Source organism: Erithacus rubecula (genome assembly GCF_903797595.1).
Source record: "Erithacus rubecula genome assembly, chromosome: 2".
Classification (NCBI taxonomy): Eukaryota; Metazoa; Chordata; class Aves; order Passeriformes; family Muscicapidae; genus Erithacus; species Erithacus rubecula.
Genome location: NC_136685.1, coordinates 97,698,231 through 97,716,161, shown reverse-complemented (window position 1 = coordinate 97,716,161; position 17,931 = coordinate 97,698,231). Strand labels below are relative to the sequence as shown.

Below are 17,931 nucleotides of genomic sequence, written 5' to 3'. Positions count from 1 at the left end.
GCATTTGCACTTTGTCTGAAGCACTTGCAGGTGAGATGAAAATGCTTATTCGAATTCAAGCTCTAAAACACTGTTCACAAATCCATCTGGGCACCAATTAAATTACGACTTGAATCCAAGATGTAGCAACTTCTTTCATCTGGAAACGACCAGAACAATGCCTGGTGAGGAAAGCACACAGTTTCTGGTTACAACTTGAGGCTTTCATTAGGGAAAGATTTCACTTGGCCCTTCTTTAGTGTTTTTTTCATCTTTTGCTGGAAGTCCTTGAATCATTCTTTCTCCTGACTGATACTGACAGCTCTTTTTAAAACATGACTGATGGCCCATTGTCAATAGCCATCATGCTCCTGTCAGAGAAGTGGGAGACATGAAATAATATGGTTTTCAATAATTCAAGTGATGTTGCTAAATTTGGGAAGCAGACACTGGGAGGAATGAGGGCATGACAGAACCTTTTTGTGGAAAAATAACTAAGGACTTGTCACTGAGTTTTAATTTGATCAAGAGTGTAGTGGCATCAATAGACTAATAGATTTGTATTCCAAACATTGCCCTACTACCAGTTTGAGTAATAATCACCCAGAGAAAATAATCACCCAGAGAACACATAATCTATCTTTTTCATATATTTTAGGTATATTTAGTCTTTTAGTTCGCTTCTGTTGTTCCTGAGTCTTGAGTCCATCTTAGACTGTTGGGAATAGAGCAGACATCAGCCCCTGAACACATCCACAAGGTTTACCTTTGATTCCCTCCCTGCACAGAGATGTGCTCCTGTAGCCAGGGGGCAATGGAAACAGACCTCATGCTGCAATTCCCTTCCCTGTCCATCAATAACATTTTACTTTCCAGCTGGTACCTGCTGAGTCCTGCACTGCAGGGCCAAGTCCAGCATTTCAACAGACTACTGATGAATGTTTTAAAACCAATGAAGGGAGGAAGTAAACTTTAACAGATGGAAAAAGACCCTAAAAAATGCATTAGCACATCTTTCTCAGCTGAATTTAATAGTCTCTTAGCAGCTGACACTATCCCTCCTGGAGGTAATTACACAATGCAATCAAGCCACCAAATAACCTCCTTGTGCACCATTTATGTGTTACCACTCAGTAATGCTGCTACTTGGCTCTTCCCTGCTCGTCCTCTCCAGCATTCTGCTCCAAAGGAAGGCAGGACATCATTCCTGCAGCAAGCCACAGCTGAGCACCAAAGACCAGGAAGGCAATCCATCTCAAAATCTCCCCTGACTGTAAACACCTAGAAAATCTGTTTCTGCATCTGAGAGACAAGAATGTCCTGGACTAGAGGGGACCTCAAAGATCATCACCATGGACAGGGTCACCTTATACTAGATCAGGTTGCTCAGAGCTCCACCTTGAACACTTCCAGGGATACAGCATCCATAAGTTCTCTGGATAACCTGTTGCACTACTCTCACAGTAAAGTTTTTGTTGGTGTTTGTTTGTTCTCTTCTTTATCCTAACACCTTGGAACTCCCTACTATTCTGACAAATTCTGCTGAAGTGAGGCTCAGAGTCACAGGTCTGAGACACATGGCTCTGCTTGTGCCAGTACACAGACACATCATCATGAGCCAGCTCTCATTGCATGGGAAACCAACCAAATCTTCTGACTAAAATCCTACAGCTGAGTTCTGGCCTTGGAAGACAGACCCTGGTAAGAGTTTCATTAAGATCACACACATCTAGCTGAAGTTCAGGTCTCCAAATGGATGCCTTAGGGAAGGAACAGGCCTTCTCCTGCTGTCCTAACTTACACAGGGCTGTCTTAGCACGGAGCAATCCAAACAGCATCCATAGAATTGGAAGAAAACTGCTCTCAGCTACCACAGGGAGTCAAAGCAGGTGCCTGACAGCTTCTCTGTTGCAGGTTATATGGGATTAGAAAAATGAAATAAAAGAGAAAGATCAATATAGTAAATTTACTCTTCACGGTTCTCTGCTCTCATTCCACTTTGGTGATGGACAGAAGAACCAGCAACCATGACTGGAATTTCAAGTGGCAACACTGAAAATTTAGCCAGCTGTCTCCTCTGCAGATCCCACTTTTCTCCTACCATTTTGTCTCCTTCTGCCCCAGTTTTAGAAGTCCCTTTCCTAGGAAGGTACTTCCCAGGGGCTTGAGGTCCCCTAGTCCCTCCCCCTGTAGAGGAACCCCCTTGTCAGCCAGACTCCCTGTTCCCAAGCCACTCTCCTGACAGCTTCAGGGAGTTTGGCTCCTGGAGAAGAGCATCTTTATGTTTAATAGCCCACAATTAACTTTTCTTTTTCCATATTGCCTGACACAGAGAGTTCTGAATAAATTTTTCATTTAAGCTAATTGTTGAGTTCTCCATAGATATCAAAACAAAACATGATCAAAATATACCACCATGAAAATGAAGTTTGTCCTTCTCAGAACAAAATGAGGGACATTTAAGGTCAGAAAGTGCAGCATTCACACACTGCATTGTCTTAAAAAAAATGACAAATCCAAAACAATTCACCGCATTTTTCCCCCATTAAAAATATAGATCAAAGCCACCATGTTCTCATAAAAGAATTTGCTTTCAAAAGAACATGGCAATTTCTGATGTCAAAATCTGCTGTCTGGAAAGTTTCCTATTTAGCTACAGATGGAATGCACTGTGAGATGCTGCATTTTAGAAGTGCTGACAGAAAATAACCTGGTTTCTGCTCTCTTCCTCCCATACATACAACCTGCTGTTCTGCACTTGACCTCTTTCAGGAACTGGGGGATCATTTAGGAGAGAATTGCACAGATTCCCGTGATGATTCTTTTTATTGATTTTGCCAACTAAGGAACTCAGCTATTCCTTCAGGGGCAGTAGAAGGGGTAGGTGATAACAGAGTCAACACCACTGAGCAGTTTTAGCAGGCACAACAACAACTAGGTTGCAGAGTCAGTATTTTGCAGGAGAGGCTGATGGAAGCTGCTTTCTTTTTCCTAGAATGTTCTCTGCTCAGAACTGAGGGGCAGAAGTGCTCCATTCTTCAGAGAACATGTAATTTCCCCTTGTGCTTGAACCCAAAATTTGTATTCCCTACATCCCAGTTTGATTTTCCTACATGTGCAAACACTGTGGGTGAATAATAAAGGTGTGTGCTGGACCTCAAGGGACAATAATTAAAGAGCATTAAGGGATGAAATCTGAAATACTAAACTTGCAGTCTCTGCTGATAAACATTACCCCTAACTCATGTTGGCACAAAATATCATTAAACCAGTGGGATTTGCGTGAAAATTGCCTTTTTACAGTCAGGCATCCAAATTTTGTCCTTCTTTGATGGATAGTCCTTAAATTGGTCTTTTATTTTTTGACAGAAGGAAAAGTGGGAATATTCAGGACTGTTATCTCTGCATAGTGGAACTATACAGATTTAATCAGCTCCCATCATCTGAGCAGCACAGCTTCTTCCAAGGATCCAAATGGTGCAGACCACATCACTATGCTTATTAAAGAGCCTGACTAGGTCTTCATTAGGATTAGCAGGGAGACTACCAAAGACACCTAAATAATTTAGCAGCACAGATCATTAAGAATAAGAAATTTCCTTCTGGAAAACCTGAGGCACTTCTGAAAAATCCCGCTGAAGATTATTAAGTCCACTGCCCCAGACAGGGCAGTTCTGCTGTGTCCCATGAAGAAAATCTTTTTTAAAACTGTGCATTCCCAAAGGCTATTCAGTTGTGCTGTTGAGTCACTTCTCCCTAACCACTTGAATGAAGCATTCCTATTTTTATTAAACAAACCGTCTGCTTTCACAACTGTGCATTACCCCATAAACATGGTGATGTGCACATAAATGCTAGGAATGGTCACAAATGCTGCAATTGGTCAGGGGATGTTTTCTGACTTATGAACATGCAGCAGAGTTGAAATGAGTGACATCCCATCATCACCCCCTGGGTGTCAGGGGATGGTGGACACACTTTGCTCTGACCATCCAGAACACAGAGAGAAGAACAAGGGCGCTTAAGGAATGTCCTGATTTGAAAGGTGTTTGTTAAGAAAGGCAGAAGCCTCTCTTGAAATGCAAAATATAAACCCCCTCCCTCCAAATTATTATAATTTTGAAATTAAGGAGCTCTCAGGCAAAGACATGGGAACAGGAATAAAAATTCTTTATTATGAAAGTTAAAATAAAAATACAGTATTACAAAACAACAAAAAACACGGAAAGAGTCAGAAAACAGCCTGACACCCTGTCAGTCAGTCAGGGTGTTGGCAGCAGTCCCATTCAATTGTGGCTGCATCCTCCTGCAGTGGCAGATGTGGTTCAGCTGGAGCAGTGCTCCTGTAGAAGGGGCAGTTTTCCTCTGAAGGCCCAGAGATGATATGGACAGGTCTGGCTTTCCTCTGCAATCCAGTGGCAAAAGGCTGCTCTGATGTTCCAAATCTCAGTTTTTATCCAGGTAGGAAAGGCTTGGCTCCTCCCCCTGGCTGGAGCATCTCCCAGTGGGATGATGTAATTTTATCAGTCACACAGTGAGACTGAATGGTCATTAACAGAAGATACCTACCTAGCAGAAGGATGGGTTGTGGAAAAGATGAAGAACACCGTCCCACCTGTTTTTTAACAGATGGCCCATTAGCAGAGGATATTTCCCCTGGAGGTAAGGATCACTGCCCCACTTTGGTTACATCCTGCTTTACAAGCCAAGACAAGGAGAGATGCCAAATCTCCTCTTTCAGAGCTCCTAATTCAGAGGGAACAAAAGCACCATCCTTTTGCTGTCAGAGTGATAGGGTTTTAGAGTAGATGTGAAAAGAAATTTCCTGGCTGTAGGGAGCTGAGTGTCTCATAGAACTGATTTTTCTGTTATTGGGTGATGCCCTGACCCCCATGCATACAGGTAGAGATCCAGCAAGGATCAATCAGCTGCTTAGCTGAGCATAAAAGAGAAAATTAGTGTGGCCTCAGGGATGTGTAGGAAAATTACCCAAGAAAATAAATGTTGCAAAGGAAGCAATTCTACCTGCTGTTAAAGTAACCCTGGCAGTGGAAGGAGCCTTGCTTCTTTCAGGGATGCCTGAGTTTCTCCCAAGGTGCCTTGCATCAGTGGTAGTAGATGGAAGGAGCAATCTGTGCCTAGCAGAATTATTTCCTTCCTGCCTGCTTTGGCAAGACATAAATCTCTTCTCTATTACCTGAGGTATGTCTCCTCATTGAATCAGGGAGCCCTTCAGTTCAACAACAACATTCATTTGCTCTGTCTTTCCATGAGCCCAGTGCACAGGCAGCAGAACAGCTGGGAGCTGCAGTGGCAGTCCCAGGTCAGGGTGAGCTGTCCCTGGGGGCAGCTCCCACCACCAGAGACTGGGAAGGCTGACAAGAGGGAAAACTGCCATCACACCCCTCCCATCCCTCACATTTCTCCCCTTCTCTCAGTCCTGTTCTCCAGCACTTCCACCTTCCTCAACAAATCCTGCATAGGATCTCCAGTGGAAATCATTCCCCTAAGGGAAGATGGGATACATTCCTTGAGGATGTCCAGTGTCTCTGGCAGCAGGAGTTTCTCTTCTCAGCCTGTCCAGTGAATGTTAAATGATGTTGCTGTTTTGGAAAGTTTTTTAACTTACCCGAAAAATTTCAGTGGAATACAAAAGAAGCAAATCCTCCTTTCCCTCCAGTCTTTTCTTTTCTTTTCTTTTCTTTTCTTTTCTTTTCTTTTCTTTTCTTTTCTTTTCTTTTCTTTTTTCTTTTCTCTTTTCTTTTCTTTCTTTTCTTTTCTTTTCTTTTCTTTTCTTTTCTTTTCTTTTCTTTTCTTTTCTTTTCTTTTCTTTTCTTTTCTTTTCTTTTCTTTTCTTTTCTTTTCTTTTCTTTTCTTTTCTTTTCTTTTCTTTTCCATTTTCAAGTTTCTGTGCTTGAAACTTCTTCCTGATACAACTGTATTAGGTGCTTCAGTTATCCCGAGGGTAAAAGATACTCTTTTTTTTATAAACCTTTTAGATTGTTTAAGCAATTTGTTCCAAAGACTTCATGCAGTGAGTGAGGTTTTGTTTCTTGTCCTCTTCCCTGGTGGTGCTCTGATCATTCTTTTCATAAACTCATTTCTTGGTTCAAATGAAGTGAAATGACATGGGAAATAAGCTGGGATCTCTACATTGTTCATAATTGATTTGATACAAATATTTGATAGTTCTGAAATTCAGTCATTTGAGCAGATTGCAGAGTATTCCTCAATACTCACACAGTAACTGATTTTTTTTCCTTCAGAACTGCCCCTCTTGAGAGCCTTCACTCTAAAGTTTCAGCAAATTGACACAAAATGTTCAGAACATAACTTAGCAGAGTGGGTTTTTCATCTATTTTTTCATCTAGACTGTCTTTCAAGACTTGAATTTCTCATTAAATTATTTAGGACTTTTGTCAATATCCACTTTTCTGAAGAAATGTTATTTGTTTACTCTGTTCTGTTGAAGGGGTTTGTTGTTGGTGAGGGGAGAACTGCACTAATTAGGACTTCAAAATAAATTTTTTTGCCAATGGTTTCCCAATGGAAATGATATGACAAGGAAGTCTGACTCATGAGGGAAATTAGATGTATTCTCTGAAGAATAGCTCCCATGTGACTCTCTGGCAATTTCACCAAATAACTGCATTTCCATATACTCGTACAAAAATCAAATAAAGGTTTTAATTTCACCAACATTCTCCATTTGGGGGCAATTTTCATTAGGAAATGAAGTTTCCAATAGGAAGAAAGAACAGACACTTTCTGTGGGCAAGGCAAGCAAGAAATTTTCGAGCAACTTTGGGCCAACACAGCTGATGTGCAATAAAGTAATGTGAAACTTTCTTGTGACAGGCAGGAATTATTGTCAGCTCCCTGGTCCTCCAGTTAGGTGGTTACCACCTTCCTGCTGTCTTAAAGGAGATATTATACCTCTGGGAGAAAGTGGCCCCTGTGGCCACATAAATTTTTCAACTTAAAACAATCTATTAAGTAGGGCAATATTTTACAATATATATATTTTACTGTGTGTGTGTGTTGTAAAAGAATAACATGTGGATATACATATAACAATCTTGAAATTATCTCTCTTGGTGGGATTTACTTAAAATGAAAGAAAGCTAAAAATTTAGAGGCACAGCTTGGATGCTGGTCCAGAGTGTGGAGTGGCTGGTGGTTGTGGTGAAGCTACAAGAGACTTTTCCTACTCTGAAAACCTTCCAGGTAAACTGTGCACAGAACCCTGAATATTGTATGAAGTGTCATCATGGTGACATCATTAGAGAGGAGAAATGTCAACACAGGGAGGTGATGTGACCAGGACTACACCAAAATTCAGTGGCAAAATAGTGACCCTGGCCCAAAGGCAAACAGCACACCCCCAGTACCCACCAGAAGGCTGCTGAGGAGGCAGAGCCCCACTTCATCCTGCTCCATAGAAACAACAGAAATTAGCTGAAATTATAGATTCTAGCTGGATTTAAGGGAAAATACGTTATTGTAAGGATATTCAAGCATGGAATGGGCTGTCCAGAGAGCTGGTAAAATTCTGTTCATGGAGAACTTCAAGTCCTAACAGGACAAAGTCCAAAGCACCCTGGTTTGAATTCACAGTTGACCCATTCTGCTCTAGAGGTATTCACCAAACTAAATGAGCCTCTGATCTGGTGCAGTATGTTAACCTCACTGCTCTCCTGTTTTTTCCCTCTTTTTTTTTTTTTTGTGTCTGTGCTCTTCTCTGCCTGTGCTTGGGTTCCCAGATGATGATCAATAAGGTCAAGAGCTGGGCCAACAGTTCTGTGCAGAAATAAGAAAAAATATTTGCTTATTTCTGCTGCAGCTGAAATCACATCATAACACAGTTCCCCTTTCATTGATCATTAAGAAGAGTCTGCACCAGGTACACAAAGCTGGTAAGTTGGTGAACAAGCTGCTGTCAAATGGATTTGTACTATTGGTAATTATGGTTGTGATTGATGAGTTGAATGAATTCTGCTCATAAAATTGAGACAGCTTCTGCAAGCACATCACAGGCACGTCATCATCTTCTGCACTGTATAAAGTGTTCAACCAGCAGAAAAGGTAAGATGTACACCACTGCTCAGAAAAAGGGCTAGACTTGCATGAAGCCAGGAAAACAGAAAAGTAGGAAAATAGTGCTCATTCTACTGGAACAAAACCACAGAGAAGAGAAGCTGGAGAAGTTGCCCACACTGTGTACCTCTGCACCACAGCACAGTGGCAAAACACAGCCTCAGAGCTCCTGGTGCTCATTACCCATCACAGGGCACAGAGGAAGCCTCCTGAGGCTGGTAAGATCACAGGGCACATGATGGCCTTAAACTGAAGCAGGGACAACTTGGACTAGAAAGAATTAAGTTTTTATGATTAGGATGGTGAAACACTGGAACAGGTAGAGGCTGTAGCTGCCCTGTCTCTGGAAACATCCAAGGTCAAGCTGGACAGGGCTCTGAGCAACTGGTCTCAGTGAAGATGCCCCTGCTTATTGCAGGGGTGTTTAGATAGGTGGTCCTTAAAGGTCCCTTCCAACCCAGAGTGTTCTGTAATTCTATAATAAAGTCACTTGCCAGAAACTCTTCCCTTGATAAAAATCCTCTCTCTCAAGAGGATTTATCCCTTGCAAGAGTGAAATAGCACTGGGAAGGCATCACCATCCCAAATTATTTTCAAACACCTTCACAGCTGCGTCCTTCTGCAGTCAGCTCCTTCAGCACAGTTTGCTGTAAACACTCTACCCACATGCAGCTCAGAGCCTGGCTTCTGCTCCCTGATCTGTGCCACTTCCCAGGCCAGCATGCACTGTGAATCCTGAAATTAAACAGATCACTCACAACTGGCTTTCTGTGGAGCAGTCATGCTTAAATTGGCTTTCCCTGAGTGTTCAACCAGTGTGCTGCTGGCTTTTGCAGGAAATGAGTCAAAATCAATGCCTGGTATGTTGAAATGAAATCCAGCTTTTGAACATTTGCAGGAAGAAATCAGAGATGGCTGAGCTGCTCAGGAGCACTCTGGCACGTTTGAATCCAGCCCCTACAGTCCAGAGCTGGAAGAACCCACAGCTCCCTGGAGAGCATCAGAGATAGGGCAAAGTAGATCTGCATAACTTCAGCTTTGGCAATAACTATGATGGCACAGATCAGGGACTCTGATCCCTATCCACAGGGAATATCAACCACATCCCAACCCTTGGCATGTGGAGCTGCTAAGATTTCACCCTCCACAGATGGCAAGCAGCACTTTGTGTTGCAGCTGCTGTTTTGGTGCCACACACACATTAGTGTGGGTAATGCCATGTGCATGAAGGCAGGAACATGTCAGGAGCACGTTGCACAGCCAGTGTAGGAGGTGAGTTTATGACTCAAAACCCTGGGTAGCTTAGGCTATAAAATACCCAGGATTTGGGGATTTTTAAACTGAAGGTTCATATCTAATACAAAATGAAGAAAAGCCTTTTATACCTTTGCAAAAGATGGCTGAACAGCAAAAGGGCACCTGCAAAAATGAGTTTGGTATGAAAAAGAGAGATGACCAGCTTTTTTATCTTCCCCTTTCTTCTCTAGCCTTGGGCCTTTCCTGATTAGCTCTGTAGGGAAAAAAGCTCCCTTTTGAGCATTATTGTTAATGCCTTATCTTCCCCTGTGGGGCAGATCAAAATGCACACCCATGGCTTGGCATTTGGACTTTTCCTTATGGCAAGCTCAAGAAAAGTCACATTGTTCTCTTATTAACAGGTAGGGTGCACCACAGGGGCAGCTTTGAAAGTGAGTGGGGCAAAAAGCTGAAGCAGCACTGTTGGAAATACTGCACAGGGCTGGAGGGATCCCACAAGGGATGAGACACCAGCAAGAGGAACAAGAGAAGGTGGAAGAATGTGGAGCAGTCACTCAGCCGTGGGAGGAAAGCCAGAGGGAATTCAGGACTACATGGAGAGCTGCAAGAACAGAACAACCCATGCCTTCCTCAGCTGTGGAAGGTCCCCAGCAACACAAACAAACCTGGATGATCCAATTTGCAGTGAGAATGTAATTCATTAGGAGCAGGAAGGAAAAAGGACACATCATCAATTTGATGGAAATAATGTGGTTTTGAGGGTGCTGACATGAATCACAAATTGCACGAAATTTGTTCAGTAGAACTGGGTAGGTCAGAGTGATTCAGATGTTTCATTTCACCTTTTCTTTATGCAAGTGCATCCATTCTTCTCTTTGAAAGGAGACTTTTATTTCATATTTTAAAGGAATAATAGAAAGAGCTAAATAACCTGAAAGTTATATGAACGATTTTATAAAGAGAAATCCAAGGGGTCCAAGGTATAATGAGCACTTGAATAACTGCAAAAAGCATTTATTTTACCCCAGCAGTGACCCCAACACACCAGGTTCCCCAGAGCAACGTGGGCCAGAGCCCTGAAGGACTCTGTCCTGCAGAAAATGTTCTGGTTTGTGCTGATAAAATGAGGGCATTAGTGCATGAAGCTTGCAGAGATGGAGCAAAAATCCCTCAAAAGGATGAATGCTGCATGACAGCCAGAGACAGAACAAAATCTCATTCTCTATTCACCACTATGGGTCTATTTTCTATGAGCTAATGCTGGTTCAGGTAATAATCAAAGGTGGTGGGAGGGACAGAAAAGCTTCTTCTTCTTCCCCTTCACAAAGTAAAGAAGTTTATGAATTATGGGGTGTCTGTAACAAAAGTGGCACCTTAGACTTGTGATCATCTCTTCATAGTTTTCATTTTGAAATCTAATTAAGCAGGAAACTTTTATTATTGCTAATCATTTATTTGCAATGAATATATCAAAGATGTTTTTCATTTCAGTGTCTCACATCAGAACAAAAAGCAGTTGCAAACCATCTGCCTTCCACTTGAAGCTCTTGGGAAAAACTCCCCTAGTCCTGAGAGGAGCAATGCTTTCAAACCCATCTCAGCTGACACCCTGGCACATTCTGCACTGGGCAGAATAAAGAACACCATTGTCCAAAGGCCAAATGTTTTAATCCAGATGAGAATTAAATAATGGGAAATCAATACCACACTGACAAACTTCTGCCTCCAAGAAGATTCCTGCCAGGTCTAACCTACAGCTGGCCAGGGGCTCACTCTTCAAACACTTGCACTAAACACCTGCATATGGCATTACTCAACTTCCTTCCTGAACAACGTGAGAGGAACATCTACGTTTTCCCCAAGGCAGTGATTCATGATCCCATCTCTCCTGCTGCAGCTGCTTAGGAATGACATGCAGCCAAAAAGGAGCAGAGAGGGAAAAGCAAGGGGTAGAAAGGCTGTGAATTCCTGTTGGGTTGTGTTTTCCAGCAGTCCTGATTGAAAAGTAACTTCTCTCCATAAATTGGAGACACAATTGTGTTGAGAAGGATGTGTTCAGAAAGAAAAGGCAATTTCAAGTCAGAGAGCTTGAATCACACTCCCATTTTTCAATAACTTCTTCATCTGATAGTCTCCAGAATCAATCAGGAAAATAAACAAACAAAAAAACATTTCAGCTTCAGCTTCTCTGCACAAAGGTCTCTAAGATTTCTGACAACTGTCAGCATGTCTGTCTCATCAAGCAGAAGCAGAAAAACTTTTAAGCAAAGAGATCAAGTGATCCAATTCCCTGAATGTTTAACTCCTCTGATTAAGCACTCAAGGCTGAGGCTCTGAGGGTTTATTTATCCTAGGGTGGAGGAACCAATTAAACATCTGATGCTTCTGCAGTGTGTCAGGGAGGCGTCACTCCCAGCTAGCCTCAGTTACCAGCACTTGTAGCCAACAAAAGGAATGAAAAATGCAGTCTTCGAAAAGCAAAGCAGAAAATGATAGATGGGGAGGAAACCAGGAAGTTGCAGACAGAAAACAGCAGCAATCTGTCCTCTACCTATCTGCAGAGGCTGCAAAAAAATGGGGGATGGAGTGACACTGGCTCTACTGGAAAGGGATTTTCAGCCCCATGAGCAGCAGTGGGTGTGGCAGGAGATGACAGCTCTTGGCTTGTCCCAATTTTCACTCCTGCTTTCATCCCAGTGTGGCCAGGCCCTTTACTGGGCTGCAGCCTCAAACCCTGAGCCCCCAGCTGCCAGCCCTGGCTGAGACTCAGCTGTGCAGCAGAAAACAGATCTGTATCCCCAGCCAAGGTCTTGCACCACCTGAGAGAAATCCATCCTGGTGTTACCCTCACATGGCTCTTCCCTGGAGGATTTGAGTGGATCTGTTTTGCATACATCTTCTACAGGTGCCAGAAGGATGGAGCCAAGCTCTGTTTGGTGATGCTGAGTAATTGGAAAGCAGGAAGTTCCACCTGAACATGAGGAAGAACAGGTTGCCCAGAGAGGTCGTGAAGTATCCCTGAGTGAAATATTTTAAAAATATTCAAGAACTGTCTGGAGGCAATCCCATGCAATGTGTAAGAGGATGAACCTGCTCGAGCAGGGAGGTTGGACCAGATGACCACTGTGGTCGCTTCCAACCTGTCCCATTCTGTGATTCTGTTTGTCTGCCCTTCAAAGACATCTGGGTGTTGCTTTGTTCTCCCCTCCAACAGCATCTCCTGACTGGAGGAACCTTCTGAAAACATCCAAACCAGATCAAGAGGAATGTGAAGCCTCACTGGTTCTTCTTGCTTCCTCACTACTCAAACATCCTTAGAGCAAGTTTGCAAAAGCACAGAAGTGATAATTAATTGCACATTCTCATGTGCACAGCAGATGCTAGTAATTTGTTCAGTGTAAAAAAACTTTTGTTTTAAATAAAACTGCAACACCAAAAAAAAAAAAAAAAAAAAAAAAAAAAAGTCCTGCATCTGTTTATGGAAAAGAACATAACCTGCCTGAAATTATTATTTTTTCTTTAAGGGGAATGAATAAAGACTGTCCTAAATAATTTTTTTTAACTCCCTGGGGAAGAATCTCAGCAATTTATATTCAGATATTCATTGGAAATTGCTGAGGCATCAGCAGCACAACCTAACAAAAACAATCCTAACATTTCATGAAAGTGTGTAGGTGGAAAGATGCAGATATTGTACAGCACAATTAATTTCTCCAAGTAGTAAAATGACCCATGTTTCATAAGGGTCAGATTGAGAAAGTTAGGAAACGTTGCTCTGCAAACCCTGAAAATTATATTATGATGAGGCAGTTTATTCTGTGGTTGCCAGAACAAATTAAAAGTGTGTTTATCTTGTGCCATCCATTCTCTAGGCTGAGCCTCTCAGGGGGATGCCCCAGCCCAATCACCTCTCCTAAGTTCAAGGCCTGGGGCACTTCAGAAACATGGAGAAGACACAGTTCTTCCCCAGCACAAAAAGGAAGAGCTCTGATTTGTCCTGGCCCATGAACACCTCTGTGCACACGATCCATTTTCTCCAGATCCATCCACCACCCCACCATCCCAGTCACTATGCAGCAGCCAGATCACTGTGGAGCAATTCATCTCTCCTTGGCAGCCTCTCAGCTCCTGCAAAAACACTTTGTTCAGGCCTGCAGGGCTGAGAGTTTGAAGAAATGTTACTTCAGCTCCAGCACAGCCCAGTAAATGTGATTTGTGCCATTGCTGGTAAAAGGCCATGAGCTTTCTACTGCCCTGACAGTGCAAGAGCTCAGGGCATGCTAATATACAGGAAATGCACTAATAATAACACCATTTTGTGACATTTGGGTAATTGGTTTTATGAAGGGCTATAACTAAACACAGTTCAGGCAGCAGCCTGTGCATCCTTGCAGGAGTGGTGGCAGGCAACCAGGGAGATAAAGTGTCATTGCCACCCTTGCTCTAAACACCACCAAATTGTGTGAACATCCCCAGAACCTCATTTTTCATCCCTCACAGCCTGAGATGTCCCTTAAACAAGGTGTTATTTTGATACACAGATGGCTTCTGTCTTGGAAGCTGCTGGTACCTGTGCTGAGCTCTGCCTTGCAAGGGAAAGAGTGGCTTAGAAAAACCAAGTAACCAGACACCATCCTTAAACATCTTTCATTTTCAAAAGTGTTAGGTTTTGGTACAGTCTGAAGGTCTTATCCACCTTTTATGGTACTCCATAATAATAAAAAATTGAGCATACCAGTAAAACTGGCCTATAAAAATAACCCTAAACTCATTAAAAGTAAGACGTAATGATAAAAGTTACTCCTGAGATTAACTAAAATTAATGAGGTAAGCATCCTCTCAGATCTCAAAATCCTCAAAAAACGGTAGCTGGTAAACAAATCCAGATAAAAAGGACAAAAACCTCACACCTGAGTGTGAAAAAACTTTTCCTCTGCTCAGGCAATGGCCTCAGAGCAGAGAGTTAGCTCTGACCAAGGGCTGAACCATTCTGTATTAAGCACAGAAACCAAAAGGCTTCCTTCAATCTCACTGTTATTTTCTCCTTAAATTGAAGGGTAGGGATTAATAATCATGAGTTTGTCTGTGCTCTTACTGAAGATTTTTTTCCAAACCCAGTAACTGAGGACTGAGATGCAGCTGAAGATAAGCATCACTACAAAACTTCTGCTGTTCAGCAGCTCTCCAGTAGCTTTTTGCCTCCAGAGAAGTAAGAAATTTTGCCTTCCACCACCCCAAACAAGCACTGAAGGGAAGGGATTTTGTGCAGAGCTCTCTGGGGACTCCAAAAAGGAAAAAGGTTTTCTGAACAACCCACAGGAGGGCTTGGAAGGGACATCCTGGCTCCCCCAGACACTGTCCTGATAACACCACAGCTAGCACTGCATCATGCTATCAAGAGCCCCCATCCTTTACTCAACACTTTATCTTCACTCACATCCACCTCATTAAACTCTGGCTGTTAGCAGAAAACAAGAAATTCAGCTGTGCCTGACCTGGGCACAGGCAGGATCATCCCCAGCCAAGCACTCCCAATTAATATTTGCACCTTCTCAATCTTCATAATTTGATAAGAGACAAATTTGCAGTTTTTCCAGTCTTGCATCAAAGTGGGGACTTTCACCTTCACAGAGAATGAGCTCTTAATTGATGGCACAGCATTCTAGAAGTGAGCAAACAAGCACCAAAAAAAAAAAAAAAAAATCCTGATTTTCATTTCTTCTGCACAAGGATCCCAATTATGCCATATATCACATCATTTGCATTGCCACAACACAGCCTCTTATATCTGCCAGCTATTTAATATCAGTCCACCTTGAAAAAAAGACGACTTAGAGAAAATGAGATGCTTTCTTTATGCTGATGCAGTTAAGGGAGCTAATTCCAAAGCAAACAAGATTTATGCAAGTCAATAGATTGAGGGGTCCAGAAGCCAACTAGAATAAGGCTCTTGCTCCATATTGATAATTCATAGGACAGTCCAGGAATTTATATAAACTGGACTCTCCAAATCTCATCTAATTTTGGGCAATAATTTCTTAGGGTTTGGAGTATATTTACCACTGATTTCAGAAGTGCACATACAACTGTTGCTGGCTTTGCACGTGGCCCTGAAACATGTTGGGGGCAGCATAAAGACAATTCTCCACTTGGTGCTTGTTTGTCAGGATTAAATGCCACTGGGAACCAAAAAATGGGAATTTCAGTGTCTGCAGGCACTGGTTTACCTGCCCATTACAGGGTGTGCCTGTGTTCAGGAGCTCCAATATTTACAAGCAGCTATTTTTGGGAAGGCTATGCCCTACAAAAACAATAGGTTGCATTTCAATAAGACCAGCTATCTGAAGAGTCACTAAATTAATCTGTCCTTAATCTATTATAACATCCAGTTTCTGCTTCTTCTCTTATGACAGCTGATTTAAGTTAATATTTTTCTAGCTGATCCTGAAGAGCTAAATTTAAGGAGATATCTTCAGTGTAACATTTTCAGCAGAAATTTGCAGCAGCCACAAATACAATTTTTCAGTTGCTGGGTTAGACTGCTTCTCCAGGCACGTGCCAAGTACAAAGGCAGTGGAGGATCAATGGCCAAGGATGCTCATATTTCAATATCCCAATTCCCACACCTGCTTACACAGCCTCAGGATGTCTGTTTGAAGGGACATAATTGACAGAAGCTCTCCAACTATTTCCATCACATCTGAGCTACTGAGAAAAAACACATTTGCTATTACAGAGTGAATAGAAATCCCATAGCAACAAAACCAACCTTTATCATGATCTCAGTGAACATTGCAAACACTCTTCCACCTAGGGGCAGATACATTTGGGGTTGCTCATTGGACTTGCATAAACAATTCTCTTCAGAAGCAGGACAAGAAGGTGGGGGGAAATTAGAGTAACTTCCTTCAGTTTGCATAACACCTGGACACGACAGAGAGGTGTCTGTTGGCAGTGGAAATACCAGGCAAAGAGCTCCAAAAATGGGTGCTGATCCTGCAATGTTGTGGACATCCAGGATTTTGAGGGCATGATTGATGTAGTCCCTCCCCTCAGCCCCCGATTTTTCCAGGGAACACTGATCTAGTGTCCTTCATGTGTCCTTCTGCCCAGGTGACCAAAGCAGGCTCCAGGCAGGCTGGATTAGACCTTCCTCCAGCATTGTGGGATCCTTATCCTTTTGGGATAAAGAACAGGGCTGTGGCAGATGCTTGGCCCTGCCTTCCTTTTGCTGAGGGTGTGAAACTGGCTTGTCTTCCATTCCTGTGCATCTCCTGTAAGATGCTGACCCCCTGTGGAAAGATTTTTATGTTACATGTACAAGGCTACAAGAGTTGAGAAAGGAAGGCTTGACTTAGTCTCCCATATCTGGGGGACCCAGGGACCATTTTTCCATGCTGGAAATTCAGTCAAGACTGTCACTTGCCCTGCTCCTCCCTACTAACCATATCATGTGCAGCAGCAGTGTCTCATTTTCTCTTCCAGTCCTGGAATGGAATGGTCAGACATCTATGTTCCAGGAAAACTTGTGAAACTGTATCTTCCACAAGATAATACAAATACCTCAGTAAATGCAGATACTACTGATTAAGTCCAGGGAAGAACAGCCCAGAGGGACACCTGGTAACATCTGCAGCTTAAGTGCTGGTTTCAGATGCCATCATACAGCATCTTCCCCAGTGGTAGGGATTCCCTCAACATTTCCTGTAAAAATAAAAAGTAAGGCTAAATATATAAACCTTGCTTGCCTGTGTCAGTATATCAGACCAAGGTCCAGCAGAATGTGACCAAAACATGTCAGTCTGAGGTCAATGTTTAATTTCACACTCACTGCTCACTGTCACTATTTCCCAATTGAACTGGCTCTGTTGATAGATGGAAGATGCTCAGTGGACCATCTGAAAGCCTGTCAGGCATTTTTCCTCCCACCTCCCCCTTCTCATTATCAGCCAAGAAATTCTGCAGTTAGTACTGAGCTGACACTGTAAAAATTTTGGTTTACAGCAGGTCTCTTCCCTGATGGATCTGACTCTTACAGATCACTTGTCCTCTAGTATCTGAATTCCTTGCCTTCCTAGCACAAGAAACTGCAAGAAACATTTCCTACATTTGGAAAGCAGTTTACAAGAGCATAGAACAAGTAAGTTTCTTGTCAGTTCTCCAATTTCCTAATCAAACTGACATCCCAGACAGTTTTGCTCATGCAAGCAGCTGGGCACAAAGCGTGTCAGAGCTGTAGAAACATCATGTTTCATTATTCTCTCAACATCTCACAGAAGGAATCATTTCCACTGAACCATCTGGAGTGTGCAGCAGACACTGCAAATGTTAGATTAAATAGGATAAACATTTCTATCTATGTTATCTGGCTATCACAGAAAGCAGTGAAAAGACCTGCTTTTCAGCAAGAAAAAGCAAGTAATTAAAAAATCTGTCACCATCTTAACCAGTAGTGTGAGTTTTATCAAGGGGAGGTCATTAGCCAACCTGCCCAGCCATGCTCAGAGGCCCAAAACTAGTTTCATTTTATAGGCTATGGCTTGTCTTGAGAGAAGCCTGTTCCTGAAAAATTCCCAGCTATCTCTTCTGGAACCAGCT

The 17,931-nt window shown here is 42.6% G+C and overlaps 2 long non-coding RNA genes across 3 annotated transcripts in view; both read right to left on the bottom strand.

Annotated features, from left to right (window-relative positions):
* LOC306797942 overlaps window positions 1-17,931 on the bottom strand; it is a 30,308-nt gene extending 12,377 nt beyond the window's left edge. For both annotated transcript variants that reach the window (XR_013773235.1, XR_013773236.1), the window contains exon 1: window positions 17,073-17,931. This is a non-coding gene — a long non-coding RNA (uncharacterized lncRNA). The remainder of the gene's footprint in view (window positions 1-17,072) is intronic.
* Window positions 6,627-8,210, bottom strand: LOC306797944. Its single transcript, XR_013773238.1, has 2 exons — window positions 7,258-8,210; window positions 6,627-7,225 (listed from the first exon to the last, which is right to left on the bottom strand). It is a non-coding gene; the product is annotated as an uncharacterized lncRNA (long non-coding RNA).